General features: G+C 39.7%; 1 protein-coding gene across 6 annotated transcripts in view; it reads right to left on the bottom strand.

Annotated features, from left to right (window-relative positions):
• The window catches only part of TBL1XR1 (TBL1X/Y related 1), a 114,907-nt gene that overhangs the window by 51,007 nt on the left and 45,090 nt on the right, over positions 1-18,810 (bottom strand). For all 6 annotated transcript variants that reach the window (XM_054166648.1, XM_054166649.1, XM_054166650.1 and 3 more), the window contains one exon: positions 13,296-13,360. The gene's annotated coding sequence lies outside the window, so the exon portion shown is untranslated. The remainder of the gene's footprint in view (positions 1-13,295; positions 13,361-18,810) is intronic.

The following is an 18,810-nucleotide window of genomic DNA, read 5'->3' as shown; positions in this document are numbered from 1 at the left end:
TGCTTTCCAACAGACAAAACCACAGACTTCACGGTCAGTCTAGGTGCATCTCCCTGGGGTAACTGTAATCCCCCTCAAAGATGCCAGGGCAGATGCCTTCCCACTGACTTGAAATGAACTAATTCTAACTGAGTATTCGATTATATAACCACAGAAACAAGAGATCCTTTGCCATCATATCCCTCGCCTGAACTGCAGTTAAGCAGAGAGTCAAATTTGATGACCCTGTGCAGCACAGCAAGAAAAGCAGAGCCCGTTATTCACTTACACAACCTCTGTGGATGATGATGAGGGCAAAAGGCAACTCAGGCTACAGAAGGCAGTCAGAGGCAGAAGGATGAGGCAGGACTGTTAAGTGATCATGGACTTCAGCTTCAGCACCTAAATCTACCAGAGCCTTACAAATGTTAATCAAATAAAATAAAAAAAACCTGTTATTTTCTGCCTCAGGTGAAGCAAAGTTGTCTGTCTATTTGGAAGAGCAACATTCAGATGAGAAAGGGGTTCATTGAAAAAATGCCACAACATGCAATATTTAATTTATTTTTTTTAAACAAAATTGCCTCATTTTGTCTAGAAGAAAATTGAGACCACTTACAAGTAATTAAAGGTCTGTGGGGCTATGTACTTTAAATGTGCTTTACATTTATACATACGTACTATATTTTTATAAGTGCCAGAAAAAGACAACAGCAAATACATTTTTTTCCCCTTTTCTATTGAGGTAAATTATTTAAGCATTAACTACCCCTGACAATGCAATTAAAACCTGACCCAATTTCTAGACACAAATGAGCTGCGTTGTTCACAGCACCACCACACATAACCAACTTCATCCCTATTTAACATGCCCATCAACTTCATTTGCAATACTGAAACCTGAAAAAAAAAACCCAAACCCGAAAGCTACTACAAATCGTTGCCTCAGTGGAAAATAAGCAGGTATGCTCGCAGGGAGTGGGTGGCAACCCACACCGGTGTGCTTCAATGGCTTGTAGAGAAGGAAAAGACAAACGAGTCTATGTGCAGAGTTTTTATCACCTCTCTGCACTGCAAAACAGACAGCAACTGAATTATAAGGCTACAAGGCCAGGATTATATAAAACCAAAAAACCTCTGGTAGTTGTCATCTTTACTATCAGACTATCAATCACAATGTGCCTTGATACAAACCCTTGTAAAGAAAACTCTGATGTGGTTATATACACTTGGATAAAATAGAGCTGTTCAGTAACATCTACGAAACACACAATGAAAAAAAGCTACACATGCAACAGATCATGGGGATTTTACTCATTTCCCTTAAACTTCTTCTATTTCAGGCACCTCTCTTTTTGTTCAAGGAACCTTCACACCAAATAAACCCAGACACTATGAACCTTATTATTACCACTGTTCACCTGAATAAGAACGGCATCCAAAAGGCCCTTTTTCAAGATGGGGGCCCCATTGTGCTAACATTGCACAAAAATGTTAAGACTTCATTCCTGTGCTGAAGAGATTGTAATCTAACCAGACACCATTGATAAACAACATAAAAGTAAAATGTCAACAACCATTAAAAAAAAAAAAATTAATCTCCTGTGGAGGACTTTTGTTATTTTGTTTTAATATATTTTCCTTAGACCATCTGCTACTCTTTCTTACTGACAAGATCGTCCAGACTGTCTGCATCACTGGTGCTGATGATTCTGTCCTCCTAGCACAGCCCATTAAAAATAAATACCATTTTTAAAATCCTCTTCTGTAAGAGGCAAAAACCACTGAAGAGTCTTCAAAGATGATGAAAGTGCTGAGATGCAATATAGCTCTTCCAGTCATTCCTGAAAGTCCCTGTTTCTGAGTTAGGATAAATACGTTGATTATTACCATCTCTATCTGAATTCAGTAACTTCTTTTCCAGTCAGTGAAATTAAACATTTGTAGTACTGGATGAGGATTAAATGCTAGCTCTCGGTTTCTGTGCAAACAAATTAGATAAAGAGCTACAGAACAAGTCTATTCTGTGTTTGGAAAAGAACAGTCTATATACACCTAGTCTTGAGAGAAGGTGGTTTCTCTTCTAATCATACAGCGAAGAGCCTCCTACAGATTAGGTCCTTGCTCAGCCCCAGTGAACATGGCAGAAATAGGGGCACTGAACTAGCTTAGAGACAAACAAGCAGGGAAGTGTTTTGAGGGAAAAGGCTGAGAGAGGAAAGGAAAAACCATCACAGGAATAGGCACTTTTTCTGTTCTTGGCTCTGGCTGTTGGGCTGAGTTAGAGAATGCCTTATTAAACAGCTGAAGCTCTAGAAATTTGCAGCCATTATCCTAGTGTGAGGCAAAGTGTTACACATGCACTTCTGCCTGTCTTGGATTTCTTCATTCAGCAAATATTTAGAAGATTTAAGGTTCTCAAAACAAATTTTTCTAGATGTTACTAAAAAAAAAAAAAAAAAAAAAAAAAAAATCAATCTCCATACCGCTCGCCTAGATTTGGTTCGAAGTGATAAATAGATGCATTTCCTACAGGGAAGTCTGCACTTCACAGATCCTGCAGTCACTTCTCTCTTAGTACAGGAGATAGGAAGCAAGAACACATCTTCAAAATGTTCCATTTTGGAGGATTTTTTTTGGCATTCACCTGTTAGTACAGACACTATTATCCCCCTCCTCCTTTCAGTCTCTTCCTGCTTTTCAACAGCACTGCTCTTTTCATTTAACACATCTCTCACGAAATTCTTCCAGAAATACACAGAGAGTCAGGGAACACTTTACCTTTCCACAAATCCACTATACTTAAGGAACAGAAGTGTTTTCCCCACCCAGTTCTTCAACTAAGCTTCCTAATTATAGCACTCTTATCACAGGATTTGAACATAGGATAGCAGAGGCACTGTATAGCACACTGAATTTTCAAGTCCTGGTAGCCACAAAAATTGCTCTTCAGACACGTTAGACCCATGCAGACAGTAACAAAACTCTAGCACAGTGTGCAGCAAGTTCCTTGTGTAAAACCAGCCACAGCGTTATCTTCTAAGTTGTCCTTAGCAACATTCAGCTCCAATAAACCATCCAAACAAGGATTATGAACATCTCTCACTGGGCAGTCACATTTCACCCACTCAAATAGGCCCTCTGCTGACCTCTAGGCAATTTTCATGGGTGCAGCCAGGAAAGATACATGAAGCATGATTGATTGATTTATGCAAGTACTCTGACACGCGTTCTTTTTCCAGTGGAAGATTCCCAGGGAGGTAGCACAGCTCAAATAAAAAGAAGAAAGAAAGAAAATAACATGCTGCCAGGGGAAGAGAAAAGAAGTGTAGTTTTTCTCTAACCCAGATCCCCAAGCTCATTTCCCTATCCAGAGCATTGCGCCTGCAAGCCACCGTCAATTTTCCACCAGATGAGTTATAAGTCACAACAACATGTGGAACAATTAGTTTTGGTTTATGCATTTTCTTCAGAAGCAAGCACTGCAGTTCCTAACTTAGGAGTCTTGCTTAGCTGAGATCTTCTTAAGTAGGTATTATGCAGCTGTAACTTGGCACTTCTCGCAACATTCTGCTCAAGCTTTGCCTTTGCTGATTTTTGTCCATTCGTGACACATCGTGAAGAAAAAAATCCCAGCTCAGTCTTGAGATAACAGAATCTTAGGAACCCTCAAACTGAGTAATTTTTCTATAAGCATGCTATGTATAGATGTCACGAGTTCTCTTTGGAAGGCTTTGGAATTTACATATGTAGCACTCCTTTTCAAAGCATAAATTTGAAGACATTTACATGGCAGACCAAAGTGTTTTCCAGATCAGACAAAAATTTAGTCCAAGACCTGTTAGGTGCTTCTGAATTTGCTGAACTATAATGTTTGTATGCATCATATTGCTTCCTCCCAGGTGACAGTTTTTGTCCCATGTGCCTCACAAAAGGATGTAATTTACTTCTACACACGTCACACTTGTTAATCTGGCAAAACAGAATACGGCTGAAAGAGGGCTGATGATCTCTTCAGGTTACACAAGATTAAGCTTTCTTATCTTTCAGAGACAAAATCTGTTATTCCACAAACAAACTGTGCTTGTTGGGAAGACCACTGGGCTCTTCCCTTGAGCCCAGATTGTATTAACAAGCATCCAACTTAAATCTTGTGAGGCTACTTTGCCTCCTGTTATGTTATTGAAAGATTATCCCAAAATCTTATTCCTGTGCTGAATGAGATCTGTTTTCCAATTACCAGCATGAATATACTCCTTGCCAAGATACACACATTTCTTCTTGTCCCAGTGCTGTCTTCAGTCTAACACAGAAAACAGTTATATTCACTCAAGTCTTTATCAACCCCTCATTCAAGTAAGCAATTATATCCCCTCACAGACTTCCCAACCAACTTCGTGGTGTTCTCTTGCAAGATGGACTCAGCTCTTCCTTCACTATTTCTACAGTTCTCTTCTGCACCTCCTCCACTTTACACTTGTCTTTCTTGAAAGTGGTCTACCAGAGTAGTTCAGCATTACACACAGGGATTCAGTAATGTTGTTTTATACATGAGCAGCATTAACACTTCCCTGCTCCTACTCCATGGACCTTTTCACCCCACAGATTTTATGACTACATTCTTCAGAGCTGCAGGGTAATAGAGAAAAGATATTCTTTGATTTTACTGGTTAATATACTCAAGTCTTTCTGTTCCTCCATCATCTTCAAGAGATAAGCACTCAGGTTAGGGCAAAACTAACAAGTCCACAACTATGCATCCTGTGCTGTGAAATTTCAGTCCACTTCTTCCACTGAAGTCCTAAAGGTCACCCAGCTCTCCCTGCGGATACTCTAACTCCTCCTCTATAAAGACAGCACATCTCCCAGTTTTGTGTCACTGGCAAATTTTATTGCACACTCCTACTTTTGGTGCCAAAGTTCACTATGGAATACATGAAAGTCAGCCCAAGACCAGTTCTTAACACAACTTTCTTTAAGCACAACACATCCCCTGTGAGCACAAAATGTGACCTCTCTAACATGCTTCTTATTGACCTCACAATTCTTCTACAACATTTCATCAGTATTTTAATGAATAATTTCCAACACATAACTGGAACAAAGCATCATACTACAGTCTAGACAGATTAGCCCTATCATATCCTTTTGCCCAACCCCCCAAAATGATGAACTTTCATAAAGACAACACAAGTACCACTAAAGGGTGTCCATGAAGCCCATAATGCTTAAGTTTTGTCTACTGTGATTATGGAGATATATATACACAAACTGCAGAGCAGCAACACTTCCTCAGTTCTCTAACACTTAGTCAGAGCTCCCATGACCTCCGGACACTGGAACATTAGGACTGAGATATTTCAGAGCATCATAGTTACGTTACACCATGTAACATTCATTCTTCTACCTATGCTACAACCCACATCCCACCGCAGATGACTGAAGAAAAGAGCCAGTGCTTATTCCTGTAGGCTAGAAGGTGGTAGATAAGCTGAGAAACTTCAGTTGGCTTCAAAGAGAACAGTGGAACAATACTGGATGGGTCAAGGGAGACAGCTTCACTCCACAACAGCTTATTCACCACAGCTTCCAGTTTGAGCCAAAACCAAGAAAACACAAGAGTCTGCCCACTGACTGGAGTGGACTTCCAACAAGTAAGCTGGTTAACTGCAACTGTATAGAAAATATCCTGGTAAAACTGAATGATTCAGCACCAAAAAAAAACAGTGAAATATAATGGAAACTAGAACTTAGGCTAGTGGAAAGGTATGCCAACAATCTGTCCTAAGCTGCACTCACACTCACAAACTCATGAGCATACCAGTTACTTGCTTATGGTGAACTCTGCAAGACAGGAGACAGTAATGCACAGTAACACAAGGGTGCCAAAGGTAGGAAATAGCTTGTACCTTCTCTTTAGAGCAAGACCCCAGCATCTCTGTTGCCATTTGCAATTTATATCACTAACAGTCACCTCCTCACAATGTTTTCTTGTGCTCAAATCCTCTTATCTGCTCCTCATGTTACCCATCGACCAGATGGTGAGCATCCAGAAAACAACTTCTGCACCTCAGCCACTTCTGATGGCTCATTAGTAGAATAATTTATCAACTGTTGCAAGTCTAGCTCTTATAAATTTGTTTTCTATGTAAATCAGGTTCCATGCAAGTAGGATGGAATTCCAGCCTTTTCAAATGCATTTTAATGTGAAATGCTGACATCAAGTCTTAAGTTCATTTGATTACTTTTTCTGTTTATGTTATTAGCAATCAGTTTTTCTGGCACTCTTTTCTGTTCCAGTTCAATCACTCAGTTGAATTACTTGAACTCCTGCTGAACTGTACCAAAAAAAAAAAAAGAAGGAAAATTAACTAATGCCTCATTTGGTCTTGTGACCATAAAACTTGTGTTTTCATTCCCTCTTTAACCTTTGACCATCTATTTTTCCCCTTAATTTGTGTATTATGTACCTGATAGTTTTTAATCTGTTTCTTTTATTCATGAAAAAAGAATCTGCTGTGACAGTTGATCTCCCCTCTATTCATTTTAACCACTGCTGACTTTATTCTAGATTCTCATTAATAAGCAAACACTTAAACCCACTTCTTCACAGCCCATCATACATGTACATTATGTGACTTACTGTATTCTCTTTGCTAGAGGTGCATGGCTGTATTTAGAGGAAATGTTGACTATGCTAATACAGAAAGCAAGCTTACAAAAGACTAAAATGGTTGATTTTGAACATAGGAAGTTCCATTTAAACATGAGAAACAACTTCTTAATGGTGAAGGTAATGGACCACTGGAACAGGCTGCTCAGAGAGGTGGCAGAGTCTTGACACTTAAAATACATGTAGACCATAATAAAATACAGTCCAATTACAGCCAAAATAAAGGGGAAGATTTCATCGATACAATTAGCGAGGACAAGTCTTCCAAGTATGGCTTGCATATGACATCAAAACCCTTAATTTGCAAATATTAAATGCATGGATGTCAATCCTACATGCATATCAGCCCATCAAGTCTCTTGTTTTGAACAGTGGTTTTGTATTTCTGTATTAAATCACACCAAAAACATCACACGATGTTCATTTACAATTACGTGTGCACTAACCCAGTGACTACGATCTTTATTTCTGCTCATATGGTGAGCTAGAGACTTGGCACATAAGCACAGGCTTCTCTATCTGACATCCATGTTGATGGCCACACAGATGCCTGGGTCTTTGGTAGCCAGCAGGTCTCCATTTCTCCTAATTCAGTATATTCAGTATCATTCCCCACAGCCTACAGACTTCCTGTTGTTCTGCAGCAATATTCATTATCTCCCTGCATCAACATCACCGAAACTAAAGGCAGCTTTTACTTTTGTTTACTTGAACGAATGTCAGCTTTCTGTTGTCAAGGAGGAAACTAGGATCAAGACCTGATGGTACAAGTGACACATTAACATGGTCTTCCGTGAAGTAAGCCCTTCTTTGGATAGTAACGCGAAAGAGCACATCCTTCAGTTTTCTCTATAATATCCTACTTCAGGTACACCTAATATCCAGTTCAATTTTTTTTTATGAAGCAACAAACTTAGTCAGTCAAGAACATACAGCATTGTATTTCTAATTCTTTTATACAATAGAGTGGGGAAAGGGTCATTTCAGGCTATGAGACTTCACCACAGGCACATGGCAGTGAACCCACAGCAGCAATATAAAATCTCCCTCTCCTCTAAAGCAGATGGCGTACTGATCAAGTAAGATATAATCTAATGCTAGCTGCACTATTACTGCTGCTATTAACTACTGAACCAAAACCAGTGTAAAGTAGTAAAGACAGAAAAGAAAAAAAGAGACAGAAGAGGTGAAGGAACCAGACAACAACAAGAAAAAACCCCACAGAATAAAAAAGCTGTAACATCAAACAATATATTGCAGGAGAAACTGCCTAAATTCAGGTACACTTAAGATTTTAATGGCAATAGGCTAGGAACATGAATGGTCTTCATCCTATTCTAGCGGCTGGTCCCCTAGTCTGAGATACTGGCTCAGTTCCCTTTGCTCCTCCGGACTGCACTGGGCACCTGCCAGGGGCTACATATCCCAGCTGCTTAGATAACGACATATTTATGATTCTGCTGAGAATTCTTAGTCAAAGCTTCTTTCTGAACCACAAAATGCTTAAGAGAATCAGCAGAGAAAGTTCTGACAAATGCTACTTCAAAACAGGACCACCACTACTTAAAACTTTTTAAGGAGTAGTTTTTCTTCTGAGTGAATTATTCAGTAGTGTATTTTAATGGTAGAAAGAGGAAGCAATGGTTCTTTTTCCTCTCAGAAAGGGACATCATTAGAGTGTTTAACTTGCTTTCTGTAAAACAAAACAAACAAGCCCACAGGCAAACAACCAACCAAAACAAACAAACAAAAATACCCCCACCAACCCAAAACAAATAAACAAACCCAGAAAATTAAAACCATTCCAAAACTGCATCTGTATGCAGTAGTAGATAAAAGTTTTAATGCTTATCACAGTAGGTATGCTACCACACTAGAGTTTCTCTTCTGTATCATATTATTAGCACTTTCGCTTCAAAACATGTACTACTACCTCAGCTAATGCATGCTGATCCAATAAACAGAACTTATGGATAAACACCCTGAAATAATTGTTTGGTTGTAACCAATTATCAGGCAAAATACATTGCACTTCACTTTCCTTCACTGGTAATAGTATCTATTGATTTTGGAAGCAGAACAGTCTAAAATTTCATGTTTAGACTATTTAAAAAACTGCCAGAAATATAATTTTTTTTCCCCTTTTGAAGTTGTACTCCATAAACTGCTCAGCCAACAGCTTCCATGACACATGGCATGAGGACTTCTAGGCCCTACTGCTGAAAATGCTTTCAAGCTTGGTTAGCTTTATGTACACTAGTACTTATTTAGTTCTCAAAAGAACTAGCCCTACACTTTCAAGTTACATGCACATACATTTATATGTATTTGAAGAATAAGGGCCTTGGTCTTGTAAGGTTATTTATTTTGAAGCAACTATTCATGTCTCCTGCAACCAACATCTGAAGCACTGTCAAGTTTCATAAACTCTTGAAAGCAGGAGTCTCCGTTTTCAGTATAATGAAAACCAACCTCCAGCTTTACCATCTTTCAGCGGTCTGCCCAACCGCAGATATTCTTTCACACATACTCATAGATGTGAGATGACATTCAGCTCCTGCTGAACTAAAGTCAATTTTCCAATTCCAGTGCAAACCCTGGAGCTAGCACATGGACCAGTCACTGGCCTTGATGGGTGCCAGCAGAGGCAGGGCTTCCACAGCAAATACAACTCCTCCAGTTCTGGGTACAGGCTTCTGCCCTCTTCCTCTGTGTGAGGCCATTTTAACATAATGGGCTGGCAGAAGATTAATCTGGCAGACAGGTCATCATTTAGATGGGTTTAACTGGTGTGAAACCATAAGGTAATAGTTATGTTCATTTATTCCGTCAACTGTCTTATACAGAGTGGCATGGTCGTAGGACAATACTACAGAAAGCACCATAAAGATTTCAAAGCAAAGTTCTGGCTTGAGTCTTGGTGAAGCTTTTGCAGACATCATCTAATCCCTTCACTGAATGCCTTTTTCTTTGGAGTGACATTCATCCTTCCCATCTCCTCCAGTCACTTCTGCTGTTTCTGGGCTACATCCACTGGGTAGATAATAACCTTGTAGTGTTTCACCCATGGAATTTCCTGGCCCAAGAGACTCTGCAGGTCTCTAACTTGTAAGAGCAGAGCAGTTAATGCAACACACAAGGGGTGTGCTACGTCTTTAAAACACAGTACAATATACTCACCTAAAGCAGACAGCATTAAAGAGAATTGATTTAAAACAGCTACTTTGTATTCCTCTCCAGAGACTATGAGGATATTGCTGTTGACAACTGCTTTCCTAAAGACTAAGTAACTTTGTTCTCACTGCCTATCCTTAGCCTTCGCCTGTGTCAGTGCCAAAAAATTATAACATCCTCCATTCTCTTCTGCAGGAGACTAAGTGTGTTGATCTTCATCAAACTAACCACTCAGCAAGAGATGGAACCAAGAATCCAGGTACAGTGTTTTCCAGGATGCCTCTCTGAAGGCACATATTTATGCACACTCACAAACACAGGCCTGCTTCAATGACTTGCAGAAGACAGAAAGGCGACTTGTTTTGCTTCTAAAACTTGCAAGAGAAGACTTGACAGGTATGATGGAAAATATCTCTTGGGTAAACTACCCGTTCCACCACAGACCAAAAAAAATCATTTACAGAAGACTTTGCGGAAAACCTGACGTGTTCCTTTGCTTAGGCCAAAGGTTCAGGACTTCCAATTTTTACTTCCAACACATTCATTAATCCTTAAGTACCAATCTCTAAATGAACCTTCAAAATCCTAGAGAAAGGAGCATTATACAGTACTTTTCCTCCACTTAACAAGCCCCTTTTTTTAGTTAAACCTTTGCATCTTTCCTTTGAGTCTCTGAGGAACATTACAGTTGACTGGAAGAATAGAACAGAACAGAACAGAACAGGTTGGAAGAGACCTTCAAGATCATCGCGTCCAACCCATCAACTAATCCAACCCATCTAAACAACTAAACCATGCAACCAAGCACCCCATCAAGTCTCCTCCTGAACACCTCCAATGATGGTGACTCCACCACCTCCTCAGGCAGCCCATTCCAATGGGCAATCACTTTCTCTCTATAGAACTTCTTCCTAACATCCAGCCTAAACCTCCCCTGGCGCAGCCTGAGACTGTGTCCTCTTGTTCTGGTGCTGGCTGCCTGGGAGAAGAGACCAACCTCTGCCTGTCTACAACCTCCCTTAAGGTAGTTGTAGAGAGCAATAAGGTCACCCCTGAGTCTCCTCCTCTCCAGGCTAAGCAACCCCAGCTCCCTCAGTCTCTCCTCATAGGGCTTGTGTTCCAAACCCCTCACCAACTTTGTTGCCCTTCTCTGGATACGCTCCAGCAAGTCAACATCCTTCCTAAACTGAGGGGCCCAGAATGGGAAGGAAAACATACACCAACAATTACAAAACATTTTTAAGGACTGACTGATAGTTTACCCTATTTAGTTATCAGCATATGATATGTGATGCTAAAAATTAAGCATCTTTAAAGTGCCTTTAAAATAGAAAAGCAAAGTAAAAAACAAAATGTAATTTCTGTGGGTTTACTTCCCACTTCCCCTCCCCAGTACTTCGATATGGAGCTAACAATCATGATTAAAACACTGACCAAAAATACTAGTATCATTCCTCAAGGAAGTCAGAAATTAATTTCTGATTCAAAAGTGTGTATTGAACAGGGGGTAGCCAAGTTAAACCAAGTCCAGTCTGGGAGAAGAATACAAACAGCTTTTTTCAGGTCAACCTCTGGCCCATGCTTTGTCCACAAACACCAGAGAGAAAAAGAACATAATAAAACCCCATAAAAGTCTTTTATACTATAAACTAGATTAACTCATGATTACTTCTGAGATGATTAAGTGTGTGTCTAGCTTGTCTCTTAAACCTACACTCGAACTGCTCAAAGTCAATTAAGATGTGAGTAATTGTTTAGAAATCTCTAGAACAATGACATATTACAACTTTTACCACAAAAGCAGCCCTTAAAGAAAAGAGTGGGGAGTATTTCACTTCGCTACAAGTAACAGTTGAGTATGTTTTATGATCACTGTAACAAGTAGCATACCCTTGAGACTGTGCAATTCTGAATTTCTACTATAATTTGTAGGGAGAAAATTAGAACAAAATGCAGTAACATTTCAAGTACAGTCTCTCAGTATTTTAAAATTTTATGAAGTATAAGGACTAGGTTAATATGGAATGAGTCATGTTTTTAAGAGAAGCAGTAATACAGACCTGTGTGTTAAGGCATAACTGAAAACATGCTCAACTAAATAAATAGAAACTGAAATAGAAAGAGATCAAAGTAGCTTTTTTCTGGAAAAGGGTCAACAATGGTAACAATGAGAATTTAGCACTAATAGGAAAGGCTGAGAGCACTGCTAGTTCCAGTTCTGGGATGTTAAAACACAAAGCTAAGTGACCAGGTAAAAAGGATAACTTCTCACTAAAATCCATTCCCACCAGCTGAAATTCATCCCAAATCAATATACACTTATGTCAACACGTCAACTCTGAGCCCAAACATCAAGCTATTAAATGACACACACACTTGGGGCAGATCTTCCTATTTCAGAGTTACATTTACTTTACTTGGTACCAAATACATGCTGCATTACATTCCACTCCATGATGTCTTTGAGAGCAAGAATCACTTACTGCATCTCAAAGTAAAGCAGCCACATTCAGACAAACTCCTGGAATGGCAATTTTGCTCATGGGGCAAGCATATTTGAGGTTATAATTTATTTATGCATTCTTTAGATAAATCTCCATACACAAACCAAAAGGACCTGAGTTCAGCTCTCAGATCCCAATGAGTTCTCAAAGCTAGTGGTTACAAACTAACTTCTGTACTGAACACAGTAATCTAGAGATTACTGAAATTCAAAACTCAGTCTGGCATTTCATGCATTTATTTTTTTGAGCTAATGATGCAATTAACATTCCAACTGTGACATTACAAGATACCAAAACTGCTAAAAAAACCTATTTGATCAAAGCTGGAGCAGTAAGTTCCAGTCCTTCTCTTCAGACCTCATCTCTGCTTTCTATCTGCACAACTATCAAGAAGAATAAGTAAACCATAAAGACAACCTGCAAATGCAAACTTCCAAGAGTCTGTAACACTGTAATAAGAAAAATCACATCAACCAAGCCTCTTTCTATAGGAAATAAGATTTTAGCTCCGCTAGTCTTATGCTATTAAATCTGCTGACCCAAAATCCCCCTGGCACTGCATAGGTTTGTTACAGGAGAAGCTGTTAGTAGTGAAACACCCTGCAGAGAGCACCCAAGTGGGGGCAATAGAGCACCTGGCTCAGCTACAGCTCACCCTGAACAGGCTTTTGGCCAGAAGAGGAAGCAAAACTAGTTACCCACAGGATGAGCTGTGTTGTTGTCATGTCACACTTCTCACTTCAAAATTAACAGGCTGCCCTACTTTACACAGGATAAAATCCAGATACAGTTGAAATACTTTTATCAAATACAATAATGGTCTAGATGTTTCTTTTAAAATGTTTAAAATCCATTTGTGTACTAAAAGTAGTTACTGTAAAACTACTATTTGCAATAGAAGACAACTTGCGGCATATCTGCAGGCAAGAACCACATCATAGATAGTCAGTTTAAAAGGTACTTACCATTGGCAGTGCATTGATATGCAGAAGTTTTCCTTTCAGGTGCCTCTTGCTACAGAAGGGTGATGCTGAGAAGAAGATAGAAATATAGGAAACATTAATATTTATTATTTGAAAACGGTGATGTTAACACAATAAAACATTATCAAGCCTGGGCCTTCATGGCTCTTGCAGCCTACTCTGCTCAAGGTGCTGGGTGATTACCCCTGAATTTGTACACAGCCCAGAGCAGTAGCACTCTGGCACAGGAGGACACACAGGGCTGAGGTTTTGCATATATCCTGTCACTACCCACATCACACAAACTTCTCCAGAGGGGAGCCCAAAACACAGGTCTTTGAACAAATAAGCCTGTTGAATGATGCACTACCAAACCTCTAGACCATCTCACCCATTCAGCAGGAGCACACACAAACAACTCATGTATAAAATCATGTCAGGATTTTGCCTTAGCTCTGCAGAAAAAGCACTGAAAAGTCAACTAGGCCTATTAGGCAGCTTACAGTATCTTCTGTCTATGCCAAATTTCTTCTAGAAATAAGCCTCAGCTACCAACTTCTAAACACTCCACAAAGCCCCAAACAGAAAAAAACATTCCAGTGGTTTGACTTCCGAAATAGTTACTGTAAAGCACTAAAGAAATAATAACAAATCTATTTTCCTTACACATATCAGAATGAATAAATCCATTGATGTACACAGGTGTGCCTATGCACCCAGTTACCAACTCCTGCAGTGACCCCAGTAATTGAAAAGAACACCTCATACCACTTGCTGGCAACATTTGACACCAGGTACATAATATACATCTTCCTAGTGCAACAGTCAAGAGGAATCTTTCCCATCTTCCAAAAATGAACAAAAACATAATCCTAAAAATCCATTCTCTCCTAAATTGTAGCCATTTTCTTTACATATCAATAAATTCACGCATCTAACAATGGTTAAATAGAAGCAAACATCTCTTTATGTCCACATTTGTTAACTCCATCCACTGTAACACTCAAGTTTTATTCAGTAATGGCAATTTTTATTCACACTAACATTTCTAAGTGGTTGCTCTTCATACAAATACTTGCCAGACTACTTTACTTTAGGAAATAATCTAATCATGCACTCAAAGAGCAAGGAGGAGGACAGATGAACATGGGTGACTAGAAGTATTATAGGACTATTTTTGGACTAAACAATTTATAAAGCATCTATAAATTGCATGCAAAAACTTTTACTACAAGTAAAGAATAACTATCATTTTCATGACTCATGATCAAAACAAAGAGAGCTGCAGCAGCTGGGCTTATTTTATTCTTAGAAGATCCCACCACACCATCAAGGCAGGCAGAAATGTAACCTTCATAATGCAACTTAGAGCTGCTGCAGAGGATGCTGAAGAATGCTGGGAATTCAAAGAATTTGCAAACATGCTCGTTTCCTTGCTTAGCTGTACTAAGCAGAAATCATGCAAATAGACTGAGGAAAACTCCACTTCTCCAGTGGCATGGCTTCCTATGTGGAGCTGCTCAGGTTTGTTTTTTTCTCCACAGTCAGAGCTGCAGACCAACAGCAGAGAAGAGAAATCTCCATCACTTTGCTCGGCAGACCCCGTAAAAAACATTACTTGCTTATAAAAAGCATTTTCCTTAAAAACAGAATAAACCACCAGCCAATATTCTTTTGAGAACAGCCTAAATCTTTAAAGAAACTGTGTGCAGAGAAAGGCAGAGGAGGGCTCTGCTGCCCCATTCTGAGCGTGACGCTTGGTTTGGGTTATTTCATTTGGGAAGGAACATGGCAAACACAAATAAAAGGATGATTGCACAAACATAAACCATTTTCTTCAATGAAAAAAGGCTTTCTTCAGTACACACTGCCCAAACTGTCTCCTTCCAACACCTCTTTGCCCTTGTGCAATCTTCTGAGTGCAGTACTTATCGTCAAAGCCAAAGAGGGAAACCTTTCTGTCTGATCCGTGGAAGAGGCTTCTTGTCCTTTGCTTTATATCTAAACAGAGCACTGACACGGAAAGAAGCTGGAAGCAAAGACTCGAGAGAGCAGAGAATGAGAAAAGAAAGGGTTCACTGACTCTGCTTCATTCCTCACTCATGTTAATTGGTTGTAGGCTCCAGTTTTAAATAAGGGTGCTTCAAATGACACGTAAACATTTAGAAAACACTGTCATGTCCTTCCTCAGAACCAAGTACTGAGTACAAACACTTCATCAGCAGCTTTTTTCATTCCATGTTTATCCTATTAGACTCTGTCATTTTGGCAAGTACCTTGAAACAATGCAGGTGACAGCAATAATTTATTGATTTTAGAGACTCTCTCACTTCTCTATGCCGACCTTTATATATGGTGATTTAAACAGGTGACCAGGTGTAGTAACAGCTACACTATGTGACAAAAATAATCCACCAGATGCCCTTGAAGTTGATGAAGCACGCCTGGGTAATGCACAATGGCTTGTCAGTTTGGATCCTTCTTGGAGGGCTGGTAGGTCGACTACTGCCTGGCAATTCATACCATCACATTGACTGAATAGTGCTCTCCTTGACTTAAAAAGATTATTTTGCTGCATGCATACTGACCCTCCTCCCAGCCACTGTTCACCACCTTTAGCCACACTGGGTTCTTCTGCACAACAATGACACACCTGCCCTGTGTCTCCTTTCCCATGACACCACACCCAAACACTCAGTACAATGCCCAGCATCTCAGACAGAGCACCCCACCGCAGCAGTAATGCCTAAAGGCATAAACTCTTGAGACCTGTTGCATGAAGAGGCGGCGAAAAGTCCAAGCAAACAGGTTACACCAGACGAGCAGTTCCCATCTGCAGGGCCAAAACTATCATGCCAAACCAGCTACCAAAAAAAGTAAATACCAACCCATGCTGCTAGCAAAGATTGGGCTGCTGTTATCGACTGAGTAATAATCGTGTGGTACAAAGACAAAGCCACAGATAAAAACAACCGTGGTGCTGCACAGTGACAAAGCTGATTGTAAACAGATAGCACAGATGCATGCTGACATTATTGCTTACCTGTTTCCAAACATAATCGGTTCAAAACAAAGATTTCTCCAGAAGCCATTTACAAAAATGTTTAACCATTTTCTTCTAGACATGCCACCTTTTATGCTGTTTTCTCTTACTCATCCATTACACAAGGGTTCATGCTATGGCTAAACCAATGTTTTCTGCGTGAGCTTTGAATCACTTCTGCTCCTCGTGAACTTCTGCACTTGTGTTTTTCTTCTAATCCTCTTAGGATCACACTGTTTATACTACTTTGAGATTTTGGTGCAATTTAGCTTTAACAACAAATTTAGTCATTAGATGTTGTGCTTTGTGAATTACAAAAGCCGTCTAAGGACACAGCATCTATTCTTCTAAATTCTCCTTCAGTATCCTGCTTTTATCTGGATTCAGTATCTGGAAAGTGTGTCCCAATCAAAGCACAACTAAAAATAACTAAATCCTGGATATTCCCCTCAGTAACTAGGCTACAAAAAGCATCAGACAATAGTTTTAAAAGCCTAAATTGAAAACTAATCACTCCATTGAATCCTCCTTTTCAATTGGCTAATAGGCATATGCAAAACGAGTGGCGATTCTACCACTGTTGTGCTTGGAACACAAACAGAGAAAATCAAAGTTATTTCTTTTAATCACAGTTGCACAGCAATGTATAGCAATTTTTTTTAAACAAATCAACAATTCTACAGTAACATCTGCTTTTCAGCTGCACTGAGGTAAATACCAACCACAAAAAATTCAAGAGAAACAAATACATGCGGGAGGGGCAGCCAGAACCACACACAAGACAGCATAAAAAACTACCATTACCTGCAACTAGTAGGGAGAAACAGGGTTCCTAGAAACAAATTAGCACGCACACACTGCCCCAACACTCAATTGAGGAGCACAGCAGCAGCACTGCACTGGAGTATACTCAGATGGAGGGGAGTATCACCGAGGGTGTTCTGCAAGAAGCATCAACAAGGAACACTCAAAGTACCTGAGATCTGCCCAGAGACACATCCAGCTATATTCCTAAACTCCATCTGAAATTTTCTCCATGAATTGAAAAATCTTTACCTCCTGATCTTGATTCTATCTTTAAGGCCTTTATTGTATCAGAAATACAGAAAAAACCCAATGCAAGTCAACATTCTGGGTGGACCAAAGAAGACATGTCTAAAATACATATTAATATCACATGAAAGTTACATAACTTTGCCCATTTCAGATAGATTGTTTCATACACCAAGGCACCCGAACTTACAGATGTGTGGGAACCAACCACTGAAACAAAACAGGTTCTCTAAGAGGATAATGAACAAGAAGTGGGTAAGCAAACACTCTTCGGGGTGGAAGATCACCCAGATATAGGAACTATGCTTCAGCAGTGCACAGAAACAGGACTCACTGTTTCAGCCAGGAAAACTCAGACCAGAGCAAAAGAATATTGTAGCAGTTGTATACAAGTTTAATCACTAATTTCTATAGAAGTCAAAACTGATACAATCACAGAAACTAGCTTATATAGCCCCCTGAAAGGAAAAGAAGCTTAAATTGCTGGAAAGGAAACTATCTTAGCCAGCTCTATTAAATACCCATAACAGACCAGAGTAATCTCATCAATACCAATCAGTTGGTACCACTGGGGAAGGAGGGAGTGTGAGCTGTGCTGCAGCAAGATTGCGCTCTCAAGGCATTTAAATGAAATTCATTAGTAAGTAACCCAATTCACATAAACTGAAAGTTAAAAGATCCCAGAGAATGAAGTTAAATCCAGTCTAGACTGGGAAAGAGTATAAACAGCTATTACTCAAAGCACTGAGTGTTACATGAAAGGACTGTGGGCTCTAGGGCAGGCACAATATCCCACGTTGTTCACAGACTGCTAGATCTAGGATGGGGCCCACCTGTGTAAATTGAAGGTCGTTTCTAATTTGTGTTTTCTGAAAACAGTGGACACCACACATTGAGAATAACAGGAACACTGACAAATGATTTTTTGTGCTTTTACTTTAAGTTTTATTTAAATTCCTCACTGCAAAATTAGTCTGAGAAAAGACTGAGAATAACAGCTTGCCAAACTGGGTACTCTCAGCAGACTCACCTCAAACTGGAAAGAGAAGGGGGGAAAAAAATTGTTGTGTGAAAAAAAAAAATCTGGTATGTAGAATTTAGGGACCTCTCTGTTAATCTCAGTAAGTTTAGTAGGAGATTTTAAATACCTGAAAACTGAACCAAGGCACAAATAGAATATACTACTTCCCCATTCCCTTGAGGAAAGGTAAGAAGAGTCAGTTTTTACCCATGGTACTACTTCAGCCTGCTCCATCTTGCCAAATCAACTCAGCCACACTGCTCAATGGCAACCCTTCCCTTCACCATGCAGAACCTGTTAACCCAGGTGAGCCTGCACAGCTTAATAGACACAAATGCCAGCTTTTGTCAACAGGGCAGTGTCTTTGTAGGGAACCAATAGCTGCAAGGTCACCCAGGCTT

Source organism: Dryobates pubescens, chromosome 13 (genome assembly GCF_014839835.1).
Source record: "Dryobates pubescens isolate bDryPub1 chromosome 13, bDryPub1.pri, whole genome shotgun sequence".
NCBI classification, from domain to species: Eukaryota; Metazoa; Chordata; class Aves; order Piciformes; family Picidae; genus Dryobates; species Dryobates pubescens.
Note: the sequence above shows the minus strand (reverse complement) of the source record. Positions and strands in the feature narration are given on the sequence as shown.